Genomic DNA, 21675 nt, shown 5'->3' on the forward strand with positions numbered 1-21675 from the left:
TAGCCTTGCTTGGTTTTGGCAAAAATTTACTTTGTTTCAAAACGCTCAAAATATTGACTTTTTGGACGTTTTTTTCAACCGACTATACTATAAACTGCCTAAACATGCTGTTGTATGAGTTTTGTAACATTTGGAGAGATCAACTTTTTGACCTTTTTTCCCTGTGCTATAGCCTTGCTTGGTTTTGGCAAAAATTTACTTTGTTTCAAAATGCTTAAAATATTGACTTTTTGGACGTTTTTTTCAACCGACTACACTATAAACTGCCTAAACATGCTGCTGTATGAGTTTTGTAACGATTGGAGAGATCACTTTTTGACCTTTTTTCCCTGTGCTATAGCCTTGCTTTTTTTTGGCGAAATTTTACTTTGGCTTAAAACGCTGAAAATATTGACATTTTGGACGTTTTTTTCAACAGACTGTACTATAAACTGCCTAAACATGCTGCTGTATGAGTTTCGTAACATTTGGAGAGATCACTTTTTTGACCTTTTTTCCCTGTGCTATAGCCTTGCTTCATTTTGGCAAAATTTTACTTTGTTTCAAAACGCTCAAAATATTGACTTTTTGGATGGTTTTTTCAACCGACTACACTATAAACTGCCTAAACATGCTGCTGTATGAGTTTTGTAACATTTGGAGAGATCACTTTTTTGACCTTTTTTCCCTGTGCTATAGCCTTGCTTTGTTTTGGCGAAATTTTACTTTGTTTCAAAATGCTTAAAATATTGACTTTTTGGACGTTTTTTTCAACCGACTACACTATAAACTGCCTAAACATGCTGCTGTATGAATTTTGTAACATTTGGAGAGATCACATTTTTGACGTTTTTCCCTGTGCTATAGCCTTGCTTTGTTTTGGCGAAATTTTACTTTGTTTCAAAATGCTTAAAATATTGACTTTTTGGACGGTTTTTTCAACCGACTACACTATAAACTGCCTAAACATGCTGCTGTATGAGTTTTGTAACATTTGGAGAGATCACTTTTTGACGCTTTTTCCTGTGCTATAGCCTTGCTTTGTTTTGGCGAAATTTTACTTTGTTTCAAAACGCTGAAAATATTGACATTTTGGACGTTTTTTTCAACAGACTGTACTATAAAGTGCGTAAACATGCTGCTGTATGAGTTTCGTAACATTTGGAGAGATCACTTTTTGACCTTTTTCCTGTGCTATAGCCTTGCTTCATTTTGGCAAAATTTTACTTTGTTTCAAAACGCTCAAAATATTGACTTTTTGGATGGTTTTTTCAACCGACTACACTATAAACTGCCTAAGCATGCTGCTGTATGAGTTTTGTAACATTTGGAGAGATCACTTTTTTGACCTTTTTTCCCTGTGCTATAGCCTTGCTTTGTTTTGGCGAAATTTTACTTTGTTTCAAAATGCTTAAAATATTGACTTTTTGGATGGTTTTTTTCAACCGACTACACTATAAACTGCCTAAACATGCTGCTGTGTGAGTTTTGTAACATTTGGAGAGATCACTTTTTTGACGTTTTTCCCTGTGCTATAGCCTTGCTTTGTTTTGGCGAAATTTTACTTTGTTTCAAAACGCTCAAAATATTGACTTTTTGGACTGTTTTTCAACCGACTATACTACAAACTGCCTAAACATGCTGCTGTGTGAGTTTTGTAACATTTGGAGAGATCACTTTTTTGACGTTTTTCCCTGTGCTATAGCCTTGCTTTGTGTTTTGGCGAAATTGGACTGTGGCTTAAAACACTCAAAATATTGACTATTTGGACGGTTTTTTCAACCGACTGTACTATAAAGTGCCTAAACATGCTGTTGTATGAGTTTTGTGATGATTTGGAGAGATCACTTTTTTGACGTTTTTCCCTGTGCTATAGCCTTGCTTTTTTTTTGGCGAAATTTTACTTTGGCTTAAAACGCTGAAAATATTGACATTTTGGACGTTTTTTTCAACAGACTGTACTATAAAGTGCCTAAACATGCTGCTGTATGAGTTTCGTAACATTTGGAGAGATCACTTTTTTGACCTTTTTTCCCTGTGCTATAGCCTTGCTTCATTTTGGCAAAATTTTACTTTGTTTCAAAACGCTCAAAATATTGACTTTTTGGATGGTTTTTTCAACCGACTACACTATAAACTGCCTAAGCATGCTGCTGTATGAGTTTTGTAACATTTGGAGAGATCACTTTTTTGACCTTTTTTCCCTGTGCTATAGCCTTGCTTTGTTTTGGCGAAATTTTACTTTGTTTCAAAATGCTTAAAATATTGACTTTTTGGACGTTTTTTTCAACCGACTACACTATAAACTGCCTAAACATGCTGCTGTATGAGTTTTGTAACATTTGGAGAGATCACTTTTTTGACGTTTTTCCCTGTGCTATAGCCTTGCTTTGTTTTGGCGAAATTTTACTTTGGCTTAAAACGCTGAAAATATTGACATTTTGGACGTTTTTTTCAACAGACTGTACTATAAAGTGCCTAAACATGCTGCTGTATGAGTTTTGTAACATTTGGAGAGATCACTTTTTTTTATGTTTTTCCCTGTGCTATAGCCTTGCTTCATTTTGGCAAAATTTTACTTTGTTTCAAAACGCTCAAAATATTGACTTTTTGGATGGTTTTTTCAACCGACTACACTATAAACTGCCTAAGCATGCTGCTGTATGAGTTTTGTAACATTTGGAGAGATCACTTTTTTGACCTTTTTTCCCTGTGCTATAGCCTTGCTTTGTTTTGGCGAAATTTTACTTTGTTTCAAAATGCTTAAAATATTGACTTTTTGGACGTTTTTTTCAACCGACTACACTATAAACTGCCTAAACATGCTGCTGTATGAGTTTTGTAACATTTGGAGAGATCACTTTTTTGACGTTTTTCCCTGTGCTATAGCCTTGCTTTGTTTTGGTGAAATTTTACTTTGTTTCAAAATGCTTAAAATATTGACTTTTTGGACGTTTTTTTCAACCGACTACACTATAAACTGCCTAAACATGCTGCTGTATGAGTTTTGTAACATTTGGAGAGATCACTTTTTTGACGTTTTTCCCTGTGCTATAGCCTTGCTTTGTTTTGGCGAAATTTTACTTTGTTTCAAAACGCTGAAAATATTGACTTTTTGGACTGTTTTTTCAACCGACTGTACTATAAAGTGCCTAAACATGCTGCTGTATGAGTTTCGTAACATTTGGAGAGATCACTTTTTTGACCTTTTTTCCCTGTGCTATAGCCTTGCTTCATTTTGGCAAAATTTTACTTTGTTTCAAAACGCTCAAAATATTGACTTTTTGGATGGTTTTTTCAACCGACTACACTATAAACTGCCTAAGCATGCTGCTGTATGAGTTTTGTAACATTTGGAGAGATCACTTTTTTGACCTTTTTTCCCTGTGCTATAGCCTTGCTTTGTTTTGGCGAAATTTTACTTTGTTTCAAAATGCTTAAAATATTGACTTTTTGGACGTTTTTTTCAACCGACTACACTATAAACTGCCTAAACATGCTGCTGTATGAGTTTTGTAACATTTGGAGAGATCACTTTTTTGACGTTTTTCCCTGTGCTATAGCCTTGCTTTTTTTTGGCGAAATTTTACTTTGTTTCAAAACGCTGAAAATATTGACTTTTTGGACTGTTTTTTCAACCGACTATACTACAAACTGCCTAAACATGCTGCTGTGTGAGTTTTGTAACATTTGGAGAGATCACTTTTTTGACGTTTTTCCCTGTGCTATAGCCTTGCTTTGTGTTTTGGCGAAATTGGACTGTGGCTTAAAACACTCAAAATATTGACTATTTGGACGGTTTTTTCAACCGACTGTACTATAAAGTGCCTAAACATGCTGTTGTATGAGTTTTGTGATGATTTGGAGAGATCACTTTTTTGACGTTTTTCCCTGTGCTATAGCCTTGCTTTTTTTTTGGCGAAATTTTACTTTGGCTTAAAACGCTGAAAATATTGACATTTTGGACGTTTTTTTCAACAGATTGTACTTTAAAGTGCGTAAACATGCTGCTGTATGAGTTTCGTAACATTTGGAGAGATCACTTTTTTGACGTTTTTCCCTGTGCTATAGCCTTGCTTCATTTTGGCAAAATTTTACTTTGTTTCAAAACGCTCAAAATATTGACTTTTTGGATGGTTTTTTCAACCGACTACACTATAAACTGCCTAAACATGCTGCTGTATGAGTTTTGTAACATTTGGAGAGATCACTTTTTTGACCTTTTTTCCCTGTGCTATAGCCTTGCTTTGTTTTGGCGAAATTTTACTTTGTTTCAAAATGCTTAAAATATTGACTTTTTGGACGTTTTTTTCAACCGACTACACTATAAACTGCCTAAACATGCTGCTGTATGAGTTTTGTAACATTTGGAGAGATCACTTTTTTGACGTTTTTCCCTGTGCTATAGCCTTGCTTTTTTTTTGGCGAAATTTTACTTTGGCTTAAAACGCTGAAAATTTTGACATTTTGGACGTTTTTTTCAACAGACTGTACTATAAAGTGCCTAAACATGCTGCTGTATGAGTTTTGTAACATTTGGAGAGATCACTTTTTGACCTTTTTTCCTGTGCTATAGCCTTGCTTCATTTTGGCAAAATTTTACTTTGTTTCAAAACGCTGAAAATATTGACTTTTTGGATGGTTTTTCAACCGACTACACTATAAACTGCCTAAACATGCTGCTGTATGAGTTTTGTAACATTTGGAGAGATCACTTTTTTGACCTTTTTTCCCTGTGCTATAGCCTTGCTTTGTTTTGGCGAAATTTTACTTTGTTTCAAAATGCTTAAAATATTGACTTTTTGGACGTTTTTTTCAACCGACTACACTATAAACTGCCTAAACATGCTGCTGTATGAGTTTTGTAACATTTGGAGAGATCACTTTTTTGACGTTTTTCCCTGTGCTATAGCCTTGCTTTGTTTTGGTGAAATTTTACTTTGTTTCAAAATGCTTAAAATATTGACTTTTGGACGTTTTTTCAACCGACTACACTATAAACTGCCTAAACATGCTGCTGTATGAGTTTTGTAACATTTGGAGAGATCACTTTTGACGTTTTTCCTGTGCTATTGCCTTGCTTTTTTTTGGCGAAATTTTACTTTGTTTCAAAACGCTGAAAATATTGACTTTTTGGACTGTTTTTTCAACCGACTATACTACAAACTGCCTAAACATGCTGCTGTGTGAGTTTTGTAACATTTGGAGAGATCACTTTTGACGTTTTTCCCTGTGCTATAGCCTTGCTTTGTTTTGGCGAAATTGGACTGTGGCTTAAAACACTCAAAATATTGACTATTTGGACGTTTTTTTCAACCGACTGTACTATAAAGTGCCTAAACATGCTGTTGTATGAGTTTTGTGATGATTTGGAGAGATCACTTTTTTGACGTTTTTCCCTGTGCTATAGCCTTGCTTTTTTTTTGGCGAAATTTTACTTTGGCTTAAAACGCTGAAAATATTGACATTTTGGACGTTTTTTTTCAACAGACTGTACTATAAAGTGCCTAAACATGCTGCTGTATGAGTTTTGTAACATTTGGAGAGATCACTTTTTTGACCTTTTTTCCCTGTGCTATAGCCTTGCTTCATTTTGGCAAAATTTTACTTTGTTTCAAAACGCTCAAAATATTGACTTTTTGGATGGTTTTTTCAACCGACTACACTATAAACTGCCTAAGCATGCTGCTGTATGAGTTTTGTAACATTTGGAGAGATCACTTTTTTGACGTTTTTCCCTGTGCTATAGCCTTGCTTTGTTTTGGTGAAATTTTACTTTGTTTCAAAATGCTTAAAATATTGACTTTTTGGACGTTTTTTTCAACCGACTACACTATAAACTGCCTAAACATGCTGCTGTATGAGTTTCGTAACATTTGGAGAGATCACTTTTTGACGTTTTTCCTGTGCTATAGCCTTGCTTTGTTTTGGTGAAATTTTACTTTGTTTCAAAATGCTTAAAATATTGACTTTTTGGACGTTTTTTTCAACCGACTACACTATAAACTGCCTAAACATGCTGCTGTGTGAGTTTTGTAACATTTGGAGAGATCACTTTTTTGACGTTTTTCCCTGTGCTATAGCCTTGCTTTGTTTTGGCGAAATTTTACTTTGTTTCAAAACGCTGAAAATATTGACATTTTGGACGTTTTTTTCAACAGACTGTACTATAAAGTGCCTAAACATGCTGCTGTATGAGTTTCGTAACATTTGGAGAGATCACTTTTTTGACCTTTTTTCCCTGTGCTATAGCCTTGCTTCATTTTGGCAAAATTTTACTTTGTTTCAAAACGCTCAAAATATTGACTTTTTGGATGGTTTTTTCAACCGACTACACTATAAACTGCCTAAGCATGCTGCTGTATGAGTTTTGTAACATTTGGAGAGATCACTTTTTTGACCTTTTTTCCCTGTGCTATAGCCTTGCTTTGTTTTGGCGAAATTTTACTTTGTTTCAAAATGCTTAAAATATTGACTTTTTGGACGTTTTTTTCAACCGACTACACTATAAACTGCCTAAACATGCTGCTGTATGAGTTTTGTAACATTTGGAGAGATCACTTTTTTGACGTTTTTCCCTGTGCTATAGCCTTGCTTTGTTTTGGTGAAATTTTACTTTGTTTCAAAATGCTTAAAATATTGACTTTTTGGACGTTTTTTTCAACCGACTACACTATAAACTGCCTAAACATGCTGCTGTATGAGTTTTGTAACATTTGGAGAGATCACCTTTTTGACGTTCTTCCCTGTGCTATAGCCTTGCTTTGTTTTGGCGAAATTTTACTTTGTTTCAAAACACTCAAAATATTGACTTTTTGGACTGTTTTTTCAACCGACTATACTATAAACTGCCTAAACATGCTGCTGTATGAGTTTTGTAACATTTGGAGAGATCACTTTTTTGACGTTTTTCCCTGTGCTATAGCCTTGCTTTTTTTTTGGCGAAATTTTACTTTGGCTTAAAACGCTGAAAATATTGACATTTTGGACGTTTTTTTCAACAGACTGTACTATAAAGTGCCTAAACATGCTGCTGTATGAGTTTCGTAACATTTGGAGAGATCACTTTTTTGACCTTTTTTCCCTGTGCTATAGCCTTGCTTCATTTTGGCAAAATTTTACTTTGTTTCAAAACGCTCAAAATATTGACTTTTTGGATGGTTTTTTCAACCGACTACACTATAAACTGCCTAAGCATGCTGCTGTATGAGTTTTGTAACATTTGGAGAGATCACTTTTTTGACCTTTTTTCCCTGTGCTATAGCCTTGCTTTGTTTTGGCGAAATTTTACTTTGTTTCAAAATGCTTAAAATATTGACTTTTTGGACGTTTTTTTCAACCGACTACACTATAAACTGCCTAAACATGCTGCTGTATGAGTTTTGTAACATTTGGAGAGATCACTTTTTTGACGTTTTTCCCTGTGCTATAGCCTTGCTTTGTTTTGGTGAAATTTTACTTTGTTTCAAAATGCTTAAAATATTGACTTTTTGGACGTTTTTTTCAACCGACTACACTATAAACTGCCTAAACATGCTGCTGTATGAGTTTTGTAACATTTGGAGAGATCACTTTTTTGACGTTTTTCCCTGTGCTATAGCCTTGCTTTGTTTTGGTGAAATTTTACTTTGTTTCAAAACACTCAAAATATTGACTTTTTGGACCGATTTTTTCAACCGACTACACTATAAACTGCCTAAACTTGCTGCTGTATGAGTTTTGTAACATTTGGAGAGATCACCTTTTTGAACTTTTTTCCCTGTGCTATAGCCTTGCTTTTTTTTTTTTTGCGAAATTTAACTTTGTTTCAAAACGCTGAAAATATTGACTTTTTGGACTGTTTTTTCAACCGACTGTACTATAAAGTGCCTAAACATGCTGTTGTATGAGTTTTGTGATGATTTGGAGAGATCACTTTTTTGACGTTTTTCCCTGTGCTATAGCCTTGCTTTTTTTTTGGCGAAATTTTACTTTGGCTTAAAACGATGAAAATATTGACATTTTGGACGTTTTTTTCAACAGACTGTACTATAAAGTGCCTAAACATGCTGCTGTATGAGTTTCGTAACATTTGGAGAGATCACTTTTTTGACCTTTTTTCCCTGTGCTATAGCCTTGCTTTTTTTTGGCGAAATTTTACTTTGTTTTAAAACGCTCAAAATATTGACTTTTTGGACGTTTTTTTCAACCGACTACACTATAAACTGCCTAAACATGCTGCTGTATGAGTTTTGTAACATTTGGAGAGATCACTTTTTTTATGTTTTTCCCTGTGCTATAGCCTTGCTTCATTTTGGCAAAATTTTACTTTGTTTCAAAACGCTCAAAATATTGACTTTTTGGATGGTTTTTTCAACCGACTACACTATAAACTGCCTAAGCATGCTGCTGTATGAGTTTTGTAACATTTGGAGAGATCACTTTTTTGACCTTTTTTCCCTGTGCTATAGCCATGCTTTTTTTTGGCGAAATTTCACTTTGTTTTAAAACGCTCAAAATATTGACTTTTGGACGTTTTTTTCAACCGACTACACTATAAACTGCCTAAACATGCTGCTGTATGAGTTTTGTAACATTTGGAGAGATCACTTTTTTTTATGTTTTTCCCTGTGCTATAGCCTTGCTTTGTTTTGGCGAAATTTTACTTTGTTTCAAAACGCTGAAAATATTGACTTTTTGGACCGTTTTTTCAACCGACTATACTATAAACTGCCTAAACATCCTGCTGTGTCAGTTTTGTAACATTTGGAGAGATCACTTTTTTGACCTTTTTTCCCTGTGGTATAGCCTTGCTTTTTTTTGGCGAAATTTTACTTTGTTTTAAAACGCTCAACATTTTGACTTTTTGGACGTTTTTTTCAACAGACTGTACTATAAAGTGCCTAAACATGCTGTTGTATGAGTTTTGTGATGATTTGGAGAGATCACTTTTTTGACGTTTTTCCCTGTGCTATAGCCTTGCTTTGTTTTGTCAAAATTTTACTTTGTTTAGAAAACGCTGAAAATATTGACTTTTTGGACCGTTTTTTCAACCGACTACACTATAAACTGCCTAAACATGCTGCTGTATGAGTTTTGTAACATTTGGAGAGATCAACTTTTTGACCTTTTTTCCCTGTGCTATAGCCTTGCTTTTTTTTGGCGAAATTTTACTTTGTTTTAAAACGCTCAAAATATTGACATTTTGGACGTTTTTTTCAACCGACTACACTATAAACTGCCTAAACATGCTGCTGTATGAGTTTTGTAACATTTGGAGAGATCACCTTTTTGACGTTTTTCCCTGTGCTATAGCCTTGCTTTGTTTCGGCGAAATTTTACTTTGTTTCAAAACGCTCAAAATATTGACTTTTTGGATGTTTTTATCAACCGACTATACTATAAACTGCCTAAACATGCTGCTGTATGAATTTTGTAACATTTGGAGAGATCACTTTTTTGACGTTTTTCCCCGTGCTATAGCCTTGCTTTTTTTTTTGGCGAAATTGGACTGTGGCTTAAAACACTCAAAATATTGACATTTTGGACGTTTTTTTCAACAGACTGTACTATAAAGTGCCTAAACATGCTGTTGTATGAGTTTTGTGATGATTTGGAGAGATCACTTTTTTGACGTTTTTCCCTGTGCTATAGCCTTGCTTTGTTTTGGAGAAATTTTACTTTGTTTCAAAAATCTGAAAACATTGACTTTTTGGACGTTTTTTTCAACCGACTATACTATAAACTGCCTAAACATCCTGCTGTGTCAGTCTTGTAACATTTGGAGAGATCACTTTTTTGACCTTTTTTCCCTGTGCTATAGCCTTGCTTTTTTTTTGGCGAAATTTTACTTTGTTTTAAAACGCTCAAAATATTGACTTTTTGGACGTTTTTTTCAACCGACTACACTATAAACTGCCTAAACATGCTGCTGTATGAGTTTTGTAACATTTGGAGAGATCACTTTTTTGACGTTTTTCCCTGTGCTATAGCCTTGCTTTGTTTTGGCGAAATTTTACTTTGTTTCAAAACGCTGAAAATATTGACTTTTTGGACCGTTTTTTCAACCGACTATACTATAAACTGCCTAAACATGCTGCTGTGTCAGTTTTGTAACATTTGGAGAGATCACTTTTTTGACCTTTTTTCCCTGTGCTATAGCCTTGCTTTGTTTCGGCGAAATTTTACTTTGTTTCAAAACGCTCAAAATATTGACTTTTTGGATGGTTTTTTCAACCGACTACACTATAAACTGCCTAAACATGCTGCTGTATGAGTTTTGTAACATTTGGAGAGATCATCTTTTTGACCTTTTTTCCCTGTGCTATAGCCTTGCTTTGTTTTGGCGAAATTTTACTTTGTTTCAAAACGCTCAAAATATTGACTTTTGGACCGTCTTTTCAACCGACTATAATATAAACTGCCTAAACATGCTGCTGTATGAGTTTTGTGACATTTGGAGAGATCACTTTTTTGACATTTTTTCCCTGTGCTATAGCCTTGCTTTGTTTGGGAGAAATTTACTTTGTTTCAAAACGCTGAAAATATTGACGTTTGGGACCGTTTTTTTTTCAACTGACTACACTATAAATTGCATAAACATGCTGCTGTATGAGTTTTGTAACATTTGGAGAGATCACTTTTTTGACGTTTTTCCCTGTGCTATAGCCTTGCTTTTTTTTGGCGAAATTTTACTTTGTTTCAAAACGCTCAAAATATTGACTTTTTGGACTGTTTTTTCAACCGACTATACTATAAACTGCCTAAACATGCTGCTGTATGAGTTTTGTAACATTTGGAGAGATCACCTTTTTGACGTTTTTCCCTGTGCTATAGCCTTGCTTTGTTTCGGCGAAATTTTACTTTGTTTCAAAACGCTCAAAATATTGACTTTTTGGACTGTTTTTTCAATCGACTATACTATAAACTGCCTAAACATGCTGCTGTATGAGTTTTGTAACATTTGGAGAGATCATCTTTTTGACCTTTTTTCCCTGTGCTATAGCCTTGCTTTTTTTTTTGGCGAAATTGGACTGTGGCTTAAAACACTCAAAATATTGACATTTTGGACGTTTTTTTCAACAGACTGTACTATAAAGTGCCTAAACATGCTGTTGTATGAGTTTTGTGATGATTTGGAGAGATCACTTTTTTGACGTTTTTCCCTGTGCTATAGCCTTGCTTTGTTTTGGCGAAATTTTACTTTGTTTCAAAACGCTGAAAATATTGACTTTTTGGACCGTTTTTTCAACAGACTATACTATCAACTGCCTAAACATGCTGCTGTATGAGTTTTCTAACATTTGGAGAGATCACTTTTTTGACGTTTTTCCCTGTGCTATAGCCTTGCTTTTTTCTTTGGCGAAATTTTACTTTGTTTTAAAACGCTCAAAATATTGACTTTTTGGATGTTTTTTCAACAGACTACACTATAAACTGCCTAAACATGCTGCTGTATGAGTTTTGTAACATTTGGAGAGATCACTTTTTTGACCTTTTTTCCCTGTGCTATAGCCTTGCTTTGTTTTGGCGAAATTTTACTTTGTTTCAAAACGCTGAAAATATTGACTTTTTGGACCGTCTTTTCAACCGACTATAATATAAACTGCCTAAACATGCTGCTGTATGAGTTTTGTAACATTTGGAGAGATCACTTTTTTGACCTTTTTTCCCTGTGCTATAGCCTTGCTTTGTTTCGGCGAAATTTTACTTTGTTTCAAAACGCTCAAAATATTGACTTTTTGGATGGTTTTTTCAACCGACTACACTATAAACTGCCTAAACATGCTGCTGTATGAGTTTTGTAACATTTGGAGAGATCACTTTTTTGACCTTTTTCCCTGTGCTATAGCCTTGCTTTGTTTTGGCGAAATTTTACTTTGTTTCAAAACGCTGAAATATTGACTTTTGGACGTTTTTTCAACCGACTACACTATAAACTGCCTAAACATGCTGCTGTATGAGTTTTGTAACATTTGGAGAGATCACTTTTTGACCTTTTTCCTGTGCTATAGCCTTGCTTTGTTTCCGCGAAATTTTACTTTGTTTCAAAACGCTGAAAATATTGACTTTTTGGACCGTTTTTTCAACCGACTATACTATAAACTGCCTAAACATGCTGCTGTGTCAGTTTTGTAACATTTGGAGAGATCACTTTTTTGACGTTTTTTCCCTGTGCTATAGCCTTGCTTTTTATTGGCGAAATTTTACTTTGTTTAAAATCGCTCAAAATATTGACTTTTTGGACGTTTTTTTCAACCGACTACACTATAAACTGCCTAAACATGCTGCTGTATGAGTTTTGTAACATTTGGAGAGATCACTTTTTTGACGTTTTTCCCTGTGCTATAGCCTTGCTTTTGTTTTTTGGCGAAATTGGACTGTGGCTTAAAACACTGAAAATATTGACTATTTGGATGTTTTTTTCAACAGACTGTACTATAAAGTGCCTAAACATGCTGTTGTATGAGTTTTGTGATGATTTGGAGAGATCACTTTTTTGACGTTTTTCCCTGTGCTATAGCCTTGCTTTGTCTTGGCGAAATTTTACTTTGTTTGAAAACACTCAAAATATTGACTATTTGGATGTTTTTTTCAACTGACTATACAATAAACTGCCTAAACATACTGCTGTATGAGTTTTGTAACATTTGGAGAGATCAGTTTTTTGACGTTTTACCCTGTGCTATAGCCTTGCTTTGTTTTGGCGAAAATTTACTTTGTTTCAAAACGCTCAAAATATTGACTTTTTGGACCGTTTTTTCAACAGATTGTACTATAAACTGCCTAAACATGCTGCTGTATGAGTTTTGTAACATTTGGAGCGATCACTTTTTTGACGTTTTTTCCCTGTGCTATAGCCTTGCTTCATTTTGGCAAAATTTTACTTTGTTTCAAAACGCTCAAAATATTGACTTTTTGGACGTTTTTTTCAACCGACTACACTATAAACTGCCTAAACATGCTGCTGTATGAGTTTTGTAACATTTGGAGAGATCACTTTTTTGACCTTTTTTCCCTGTGCTATAGCCTTGCTTTTTTTTCGCGAAAATTTACTTTGTTTCAAAACGCTCAAAATATTGACTTTTTGGATGTTTTTTTTACACTATATACTGCCTAAACATGCTGTTGTATGAGTTTTGCGATGATTTGGAGAGATCACTTTTTTGACGTTTTTCCCTGTGCTATAGCCTTGCTTTGTCTTGGCGAAATTTTACTTTGTTTTAAAACGCTCAAAATATTGACTTTTTGGACGTTTTTTTAACCGACTACACTATAAACTGCCTAAACATCCTGCTGTGTCAGTTTTGTAACATTTGGAGAGATCACTTTTTTGACCTTTTTTCCCTGTGCTATAGCCTTGCTTTTTTTTTGGCGAAATTTTACTTTGTTTCAAAACGCTCAAAATATTGACTTTTTGGACCGTTTTTTCAACAGACTGTACTATAAACTGCCTAAACATGCTGGTGTATGAGTTTTGTGATGATTTGGAGAGATCACTTTTTTGACGTTTTTTCCCTGTGCTATAGCCTTGCTTTGTTTCGGCGAAATTTTACTTTGTTTCAAAACGCTCAAAATGTTGACTTTTTGGATAGTTTTTTCAACCGACTACAATATAAACTGCCTAAACATGCTGCTGTATGAGTTTTGTAATATTTGGAGAGATCACTTTTTTGACGTTTTTCCTTGTGCTATAGCCTTGCTTTTTTTTTTGGCGAAATTGGACTGTGGCTTAAAACACTCAAAATATTGAGTATTTGGATGTTTTTTTCAACAGACTGTACTATAAACTGCCTAAACATGCTGCTGTATGAGTTTTGTGATGATTTGAAGAGATCACTTTTTTGACGTTTTTCCCTGTGCTATAGCCTTGCTTTGTTTTGGCGAAATTTTACTTTGTTTCAAAACGCTGAAAATATTTACTTTTTGGACTATTTTTTAAACCGACTACTCTATAAACTGCCTAAACATGCTGCTGTGTGAGTTTTGTAACATTTGGAGAGATCACTTTTTTGACGTTTTTCCCTGTGCTATAGCCTTGCTTTGTTTTGGCGAAATTTTACTTTGTTTCAAAATGCTCAAAATATTGCCTTTTTGGACCGTTTTTTCAACCGACTATACTATAAACTGCCTAAGCATGCTGTTGTATGAGTTTTGTGATGATTTGGAGAGATCACTTTTTTGACGTTTTTCCCTGTGCTATAGCCTTGCTTTGTTTTGGCGAAATTTTACTTTGTTTCAAAACGCTGAAAATATTTACTTTTTGGACCGTTTTTTCAACTGACTATACTATAAACTGCCTAAACATGCTGCTGTATGAGTTTTGTGATGATTTGGAGAGATCACTTTTTTGACGTTTTTCCCTGTGCTATAGCCTTGCTTTGTTTCGGCGAAATTTTAATTTGTTTCAAAACGCTCAAAATATTGACTTTTTGGATGGTTTTTTCAACCGACTACACCATAAACTGCCTAAACATGCTGCTGTATGAGTTTTGTAACATTTGGAGCGATCACTTTTTTGACGTTTTTCCCTGTGCTATAGCCTTGCTTTGTTTTGGCGAAATTGGACTGTGGCTTAAAACACTCAAAATATTGACTATTTGGATGTTTTTTTTCAACACACTGTACTATAAACTGCCTAAACATGCTGCTGTATGAGTTTTGTGATGATTTGGAGAGATCACTTTTTTGACGTTTTCCCTTGTGCTATAGCCTTGCTTTGTTTTGGCGAAATTTTACTTTGTTTGAAAACGCTGAAAATATTGACTTTTTGGACCGTTTTTTCAACCGACTATACTATAAACTGCCTAAACATACTGCTGTATGAGTTTTGTAACATTTGGAGAGATCACTTTTTTGACGTTTTTCCCTGTGCTATAGCCTTGCTTCATTTTGGCGAAATTTCACTTTATTTCAAAACGCTGAAAATATTGACTTTTTGGACTGTTTTTTCAACCGACTACACTATAAACTGCCTAAACATGCTGCTGTGTGAGTTTTGTAACATTTGGAGAGATCACTTTTTTGACGTTTTTCCCTGTGCTATAGCCTTGCTTTGTTTTGGCGAAAATTTACTTTGTTTCAAAACGCTCAAAATATTGACTTTTTGGACCGTTTTTTCAACTGACTACACTATAAACTGCCTAAACATGCTGCTGTATGAGTTTTGTAACATTTGGAGAGATCACTTTTTTGACGTTTTTCCCTGTGCTATAGCCTTGCTTTTTGTTTTGCGAAAATTTACTTTGTTTCAAAACGCTGAAAATATTGACTTTTTGGATGTTTTTTTCAACAGGCTACACTATAAACTGCCTAAACATGCTGCTGTATGAGTTTTGTGATGATTTGGAGAGATCACTTTTTTGACATTTTTCCCTGTGCTATAGCCTTGCTTTTTTTTGGCGAAATTTTACTTTGGCTTAAAACGCTCAAAATATTGACATTTTGGACGTTTTTTTCAACAGACTGTACTATAAACTGCCTAAACATGCTGTTGTATGAGTTTTGTAACATTTGGAGAGATCACTTTTTTGACGTTTTTCCCTGTGCTATAGCCTTGCTTTTTTTTTGGCGAAATTGGACTTTGGCTTAAAACGCTCAAAATATTGACATTTTGGACGTTTTTTTCAACAGACTGTACTATAAACTGCCTAAACATGCTGTTGTATGAGTTTGTGATGATTTGGAGAGATCACTTTTTTGACCTTTTTTCCCTGTGCTATAGCCTTGCTTTTTTTTTTTTCGAAAATTTACTTTGTTTCAAAACGCTCAAAATATTGACTTTTTGGACCGTTTTTTAAACTGCCTAAACATGCTGCTGTATGAGTTTTGTAACATTTGGAGAGATCACTTTTTTGACGTTTTTCCCTGTGCTATAGCCTTGCTTTTTTTTTGGCGAAATTGGACTTTGGCTTAAAACGCTCAAAATATTGACATTTTGCACGTTTTTTTCAACAGACTGTACTATAAACTGCCTAAACATGCTGCTGTATGAGTTTTGTGATGATTTGGAGAGATCACTTTTTTGACCTTTTTTCCCTGTGCTATAGCCTTGCTTTGTTTTGGCGAAATTTTACTTTGTTTCAAAACGCTCAAAATATTGTCTTTTTGGACGTTATTTTCAACAGACTGTACTATAAACTGCCTAAACATGCTGCTGTATGAGTTTTGTAACATTCCAAATGTTAGAAAACTCATACAGCAGCATGTTTTAATGAAAAATGGTCAAAAAAGTGATCTCTCTAAACGTAACAAAATTTAAATAGTACATAGACATAGTATAGTATGTTAAAAACATCAAAATTTTACATGTCCAAAAAATGCCTGAAAATGAAACATTAAGTAAGTTGAGTTATAGCATACAAAGTGGCAATAAAAGTGCAAAAAAGTCATATTTGAGTATTTCCAAAAATTACTATATGTCAAAAAATGACAAATTTTTACAAGCCACAAAAATTGCTGAAAATGACATATTATGGCCTGTACAGACATGTCATAGTACACAGTGTTGAAAAAAAGGCCAAAGCTTAAAGCTTCATGCTGTGAAGACAGTGGAGACGGTAGTGGACCTCAGAAGGATCGCTGCCGCTCTCGCCCCCGTCAACCTCTGTGACTCCCCAGTTTCCTCTGTTGAGTCTTTCCGCCTCCTGGGGACCATCATCACCCAGGACCTCAACTGGCAGCTGAACATCAGCTCCTTTATCAAGAAAGTCCGACAGAGGATGTACTTCCTGAGGCAGCCAATGAAATTCAACCTGTCAAAGACAAAAACGATGTTCTACACTGCCATCATCGACTCCATCCTCACCTCACAGTCTGGTCTGGCGTACAGGTCATGGAGAGATGGAGGGTGGCAGCCAATCACTCTCTCTGCAGAGCTGATGATACGCTGCAGCCTGTTCTTGTCCCTCGCCGTAGCTGCAGTGTGTTATCAGCGCCGCAGAGAGGCTGATTGGCTGCCACCCTCCATCTACGACCTGCACACCTCCAGGGCCCTGAGGCGTGCAGGTACAATTGTGGCTGACCACTCTCACCCCGAACACAGACTTTTTGAGACTTCCCCCTCTGTTAAGAGGCTGCGGTCCATCAGGACAAAAACCTCTCGACTCAAGAACAGTTTCTTTCCTTCTGCTGTGAGCATCATGAATTCTGTGATCGTACGCCCTCCCACATGACACAGGCGCTAATGCAGCCCAAAAGTCTGAAAACAAACATTAATGTTCAGCAAAATCACTTTTTACGTGGTACAATAACGCACATCGGACTGGATTTCTTTACACTGCACACTGTAGGTTAACTTTATCTTTAGACTTGAGCTATTTGCACTGTAACTCAAATTCTGCACAACTGTACAATCTCTCCATTTCACCTTTTGTACATACATTTTGTGTTTTTTATATTGTATTTTCTTCATTTTATATTTTTAAATTACCTCTGTATTTTTAACTTCTGTTCTATTCTATTTAAATTCGATATTTTTATTTTTGCTTTATGTTAATTGTGACACCAAGTCATATTCCTTGTGTATGTAAATGTACTTGGCTATAAAACTGGACTCTGATTCTGAAAAATGCATAATTCATTGCTGAAAACACCATAGTATAGCATGTCGCAAAAACTGCCAGAAACAACATAGCATAGTTTGTCGAAAAATATGACATGTCCAAAAAATAGCTGAAAACGCCATAGTATAGCATGTTGAGACGCATCATAGTATAGCGTGTCTAAAAAATAGCTAAAAATCGACGAAGACATTTTCATCAAATTTTTGATGACATAAGAAACGAGAATGTCTTCATCAAATTGTTGACGACGTACGATACGATTTCATAACATTTTTGATGCCACAGCATACTGATGTTTGATTAAAAAAATATATATAACATGACATAATCTACTATGACATTATAATTACATGTTTTACAACATATCATACATGTCTTTGATATTATTGAAAACATAGAACATTTAAGGGACTTTATTTGACTCTGTGGTAAACACCAGCTCTGGATTAGCTCTGGATTACTTATACTGTCTCCATTCCTACAATTTAGCAGCAGTTTTTTTTAACCCTTTCTATTACCTTTGTGGTTATGTTCCAGCAATAACAAAAAACAAAAACAAAAACGAAAAAACACATTAGTATGTGTCTGTATCTTTAACGCCCCTATGTGGGGAAACAGTTTATAAACTGTCTGAATAAAGCGTGCTGATGTGTGTTTGCAGAAAGTTACCTGCAGACAGTTTGTGAATGAATGAGTTACATCAACACTCAGTTTGGACTGATGAGTGTGATCCTTTTTACATCAGGGATATCAGTGTATCAGCTTTGTGCCTGTACCAGCACGTTACACTCTACCCGTGTGTGTGTGTGTGTGTGTGTGTGTGTGATTACAGGGTAGCGTAATAACGCCCTTGTTGCTCACAGCTAAAACACAGAGCCTCTTTTATTTCTGTCCCACAGGAATGGAAGTCGACTGGGAACAAAAACACAGATTGAGCACAAACTAATCTGAGGTTTGTTAATCTCTAAACACAGATTTGACAGCACATACAGCAAGAGCAGAGTACACCACTTCTTCTTCCTATTTCCTATCTCGTTTTAAAGAGATCATTTGCATTTGCTGTCTGCTGAATCATGCCGTGTACAATGTACAATCAGATCACGGCTGCTCACCAAATGAGGGAAAAAGGCCAGTTGGTGCCTAACTGCTTAATTAAAGCAGCGATTGTTTATTTTGCTGCCCCAGGACTCCGTGACCTGAAGACTGCATGTGCTGGTGCCACCTGTACCTACAGGTGTCGCCAAATCAACCAGGACTCAAATTACAGTAACAGATTACATCCATGTCTGTGAAAACACGGATGCTTCACACACTCCCCTCTGGCAGCACAGAAGATCTGTGCCACCGGTACAGTTTTACTCTTTTGGACGTCTCTAACGCCTGTACAGTGAATATTAAGGTACAGCAAGTAGCTGGTTAGCTTAGCTTAGCATAAAGACTGGAAACAGTTAGCCTGGCTGTGTCCAAAAGTAACAAAATCCACCACCTGCCCCCCTGAAGCGCACCAATTAAAATGTTATATCTCATTTAATTTGAAAAAAAAGTACTAAAGTGTGAAAAATGTGCAAACACACTCACATTGGCCAGCCACCACATATTTAGCATCTTATGAAACTTTGGGATTATTGCAAGAGTTTAAACTAAACCTCTGCAGGTTCCTGCAGAGACCAGCTGCTCAACGCAGCAATAAGCAAACAGAAAAGCTTAGTAATAAAAAAAATTCCAGGAATGTATTTAATCTCCAGGGTGTGAAAATCTCACCTGGCACAGCGACACGGGATGATTTGTCCTGACATGACATTCTGTAACTGATGGGAGTCAAACAACAACAGGATGGTTAATGGAGGCTAATCTGCATGAACAAACGTATTCACCTCCACCGAAATGTTACATGCATGGAGGCGGGGATCCTAAAAGAAGAAACAGCGGGCACGTCTCCAAACTCAGACTGATGTCCTCTGAGGGACTCGGGACGTCTCCTCGAGGAGCTGAGAGTGGGATCGGAAGCAAAGCACTGCTGCTGCCAGGCTCGGGCTAATTGCTGGAAATATTTCTATGATGATTCATTCTCTGATTCAGACGTCAGTTTCTGTGTTGGAAGGGGAAAGGCATGCTAGATGGATTTTCATGGTTTGATCTTTTTCCTTCCAGCACAGTGATTAGTGCAGAAAATACGGAGGAGGGTGAATTTAATGCAGCGTGCAAACTCAAGACACTAAAAACATATTTTATCTATTAAAAAATTCCTTAATCTCTCCATTAAATCAAGACGCAATTTTTGGCAAGGAGCACTGTTGCTCATAAAAGAAAAGTAAACCCTTAATAACTCAACACATTTTAAATAAATAAGATAAGATAAAATATTCAGCTGAGTGTGCAGAGTTGCAAGCAATGCGTAAATTGTCAGCGAGCATTGAAATTTAAACTAAACTAAAAAGCTGTTGCAAAAGGAACCTAACAAAACCCACATTCTGGGGCTGAAAAAGGTTCAACAGAGAGCTTTGGATCGCTAAAAAATAACCACATTTAGAGGCTGAAAAGCCCCTGAAAAAGACCCGTGGGACACTTGGGGGCCAAAAAGCTGCTCGGAAACGAGTACTGGGTCACAAAAAGACACCCATGCTGGGGGACCGAAAAGCTAAATAGAGCCATGGGTTGCCTAAAAACTGAAAACTCCACAAAATCCATTAAATGTTAAAAAAGGGGCCACCAGTTGCTGGCAAATACCCCAAAGGCTGAAAGCCAACAGGTCACACACACACAAAAAAAAACAACAACCTGAAAACCTTGCTTGATAAAGAGTTGCTTAAAAAACACCAATTTTAGGCGGCTATAATTTCCCTGGAAAAAAGAGCCATGGCTTGCTAACAAACACCCACATTTAGGGTCTGAAAAAACAAAAACAAAAAATCAGAAGGTCGCTAAAAAACACCCACGAATGCACAATTCAATCAACAACTCTTTAAAACTGAACATTTGACCCCTGCAGCTGCAGCCAGCTGATACCCATCAGAAATATTAGATCATACCTTGATATTTCCAAAAATTCCTAATATTTATTCAAACTGTGACTCCCTCAACATGTATGCTATGAATTCTGGGATACAAACACCTTCATGGTCATTCCTTACCGCCCGCTGACGCTTCAGCTTCAGCTTCAGCTTCAGTGTTTAAACTGCTGAGGAGCCGGAGGAGAATTTGCATCAGTCTGTTATTTACATACAGACGGAGAGTCTGCGGCTGAAGGACAGGACCGACCGGATCTGTCTGCTCTGTAAAAAAATTCAAAAATAAAAATCAGTTTTTACTTTAAATACATGATTATTCGTCCACCGTTGTCTGCTTACCGTGTATGCTGTGTTTCTTTTCGGAGTTCCATCATTTCTGAGATCCTAAAGAAATTTGTGCCAAAAATAGAGTGAAATATTTTCTGTCATTTACAAAACACAGGAGTAAATGTAGATGCAAACCACAAGTGTATTTTACCTATATATATATATATATATATATATATATATATATTATATATTATATATATGTGTGTGTGTGTGTGTGTACTGCTAAAACTTTGATCTTATCAAGTCATTTTGTCGTCAACAAGTAAAACAACAAACATTACTTTACGTTTTTGATCACAGCGATCTGCAGTATTCCTTCTTTGCTGAAGATAATCTGATTTACATTGACAACAAATTAAAATTTGATTGAAAAAAAGGTTGAAATAATTTTTCTGAACTGTGAAGTCTTGCCTGCATGTTTTAAGAAAAAAAGGAAAACGATTTCTAAGACTTACATTGTCTTTGTTTATATTGTAACCTATCGCAGCGTAGTTTTACAAATGTCTTGAATCTTCATCTACAGAAAGTCAAAATAATTTTCGAAACACATTTCCTTCTTTAAAATGCCTCCTCCGGTCTAACAACTCAGCCCAGGACTTTTCCAAAGAGCCGAAAGTCTTTATTATTATTATTACTATTATTATTATTATTACTGTTTTGGTTTTGCAGACTTGGGCATATCAATGGGCATAAAAAATTAAAAAATAAATAAATAAATAAACATTTTTTAAATCTACTTATATCTTGAAAATTGTGGAGTGTTTCTCATCAAGGGGCTCAGTGTCTTTTCCCTCACATTTTTCAAAGAATTGCAA

Source organism: Plectropomus leopardus, chromosome 17 (assembly GCF_026936395.1).
Source record: "Plectropomus leopardus strain MGB_pleo_1.0 chromosome 17, ASM2693639v1, whole genome shotgun sequence".
Taxonomy (NCBI): Eukaryota; Metazoa; Chordata; class Actinopteri; order Perciformes; family Serranidae; genus Plectropomus; species Plectropomus leopardus.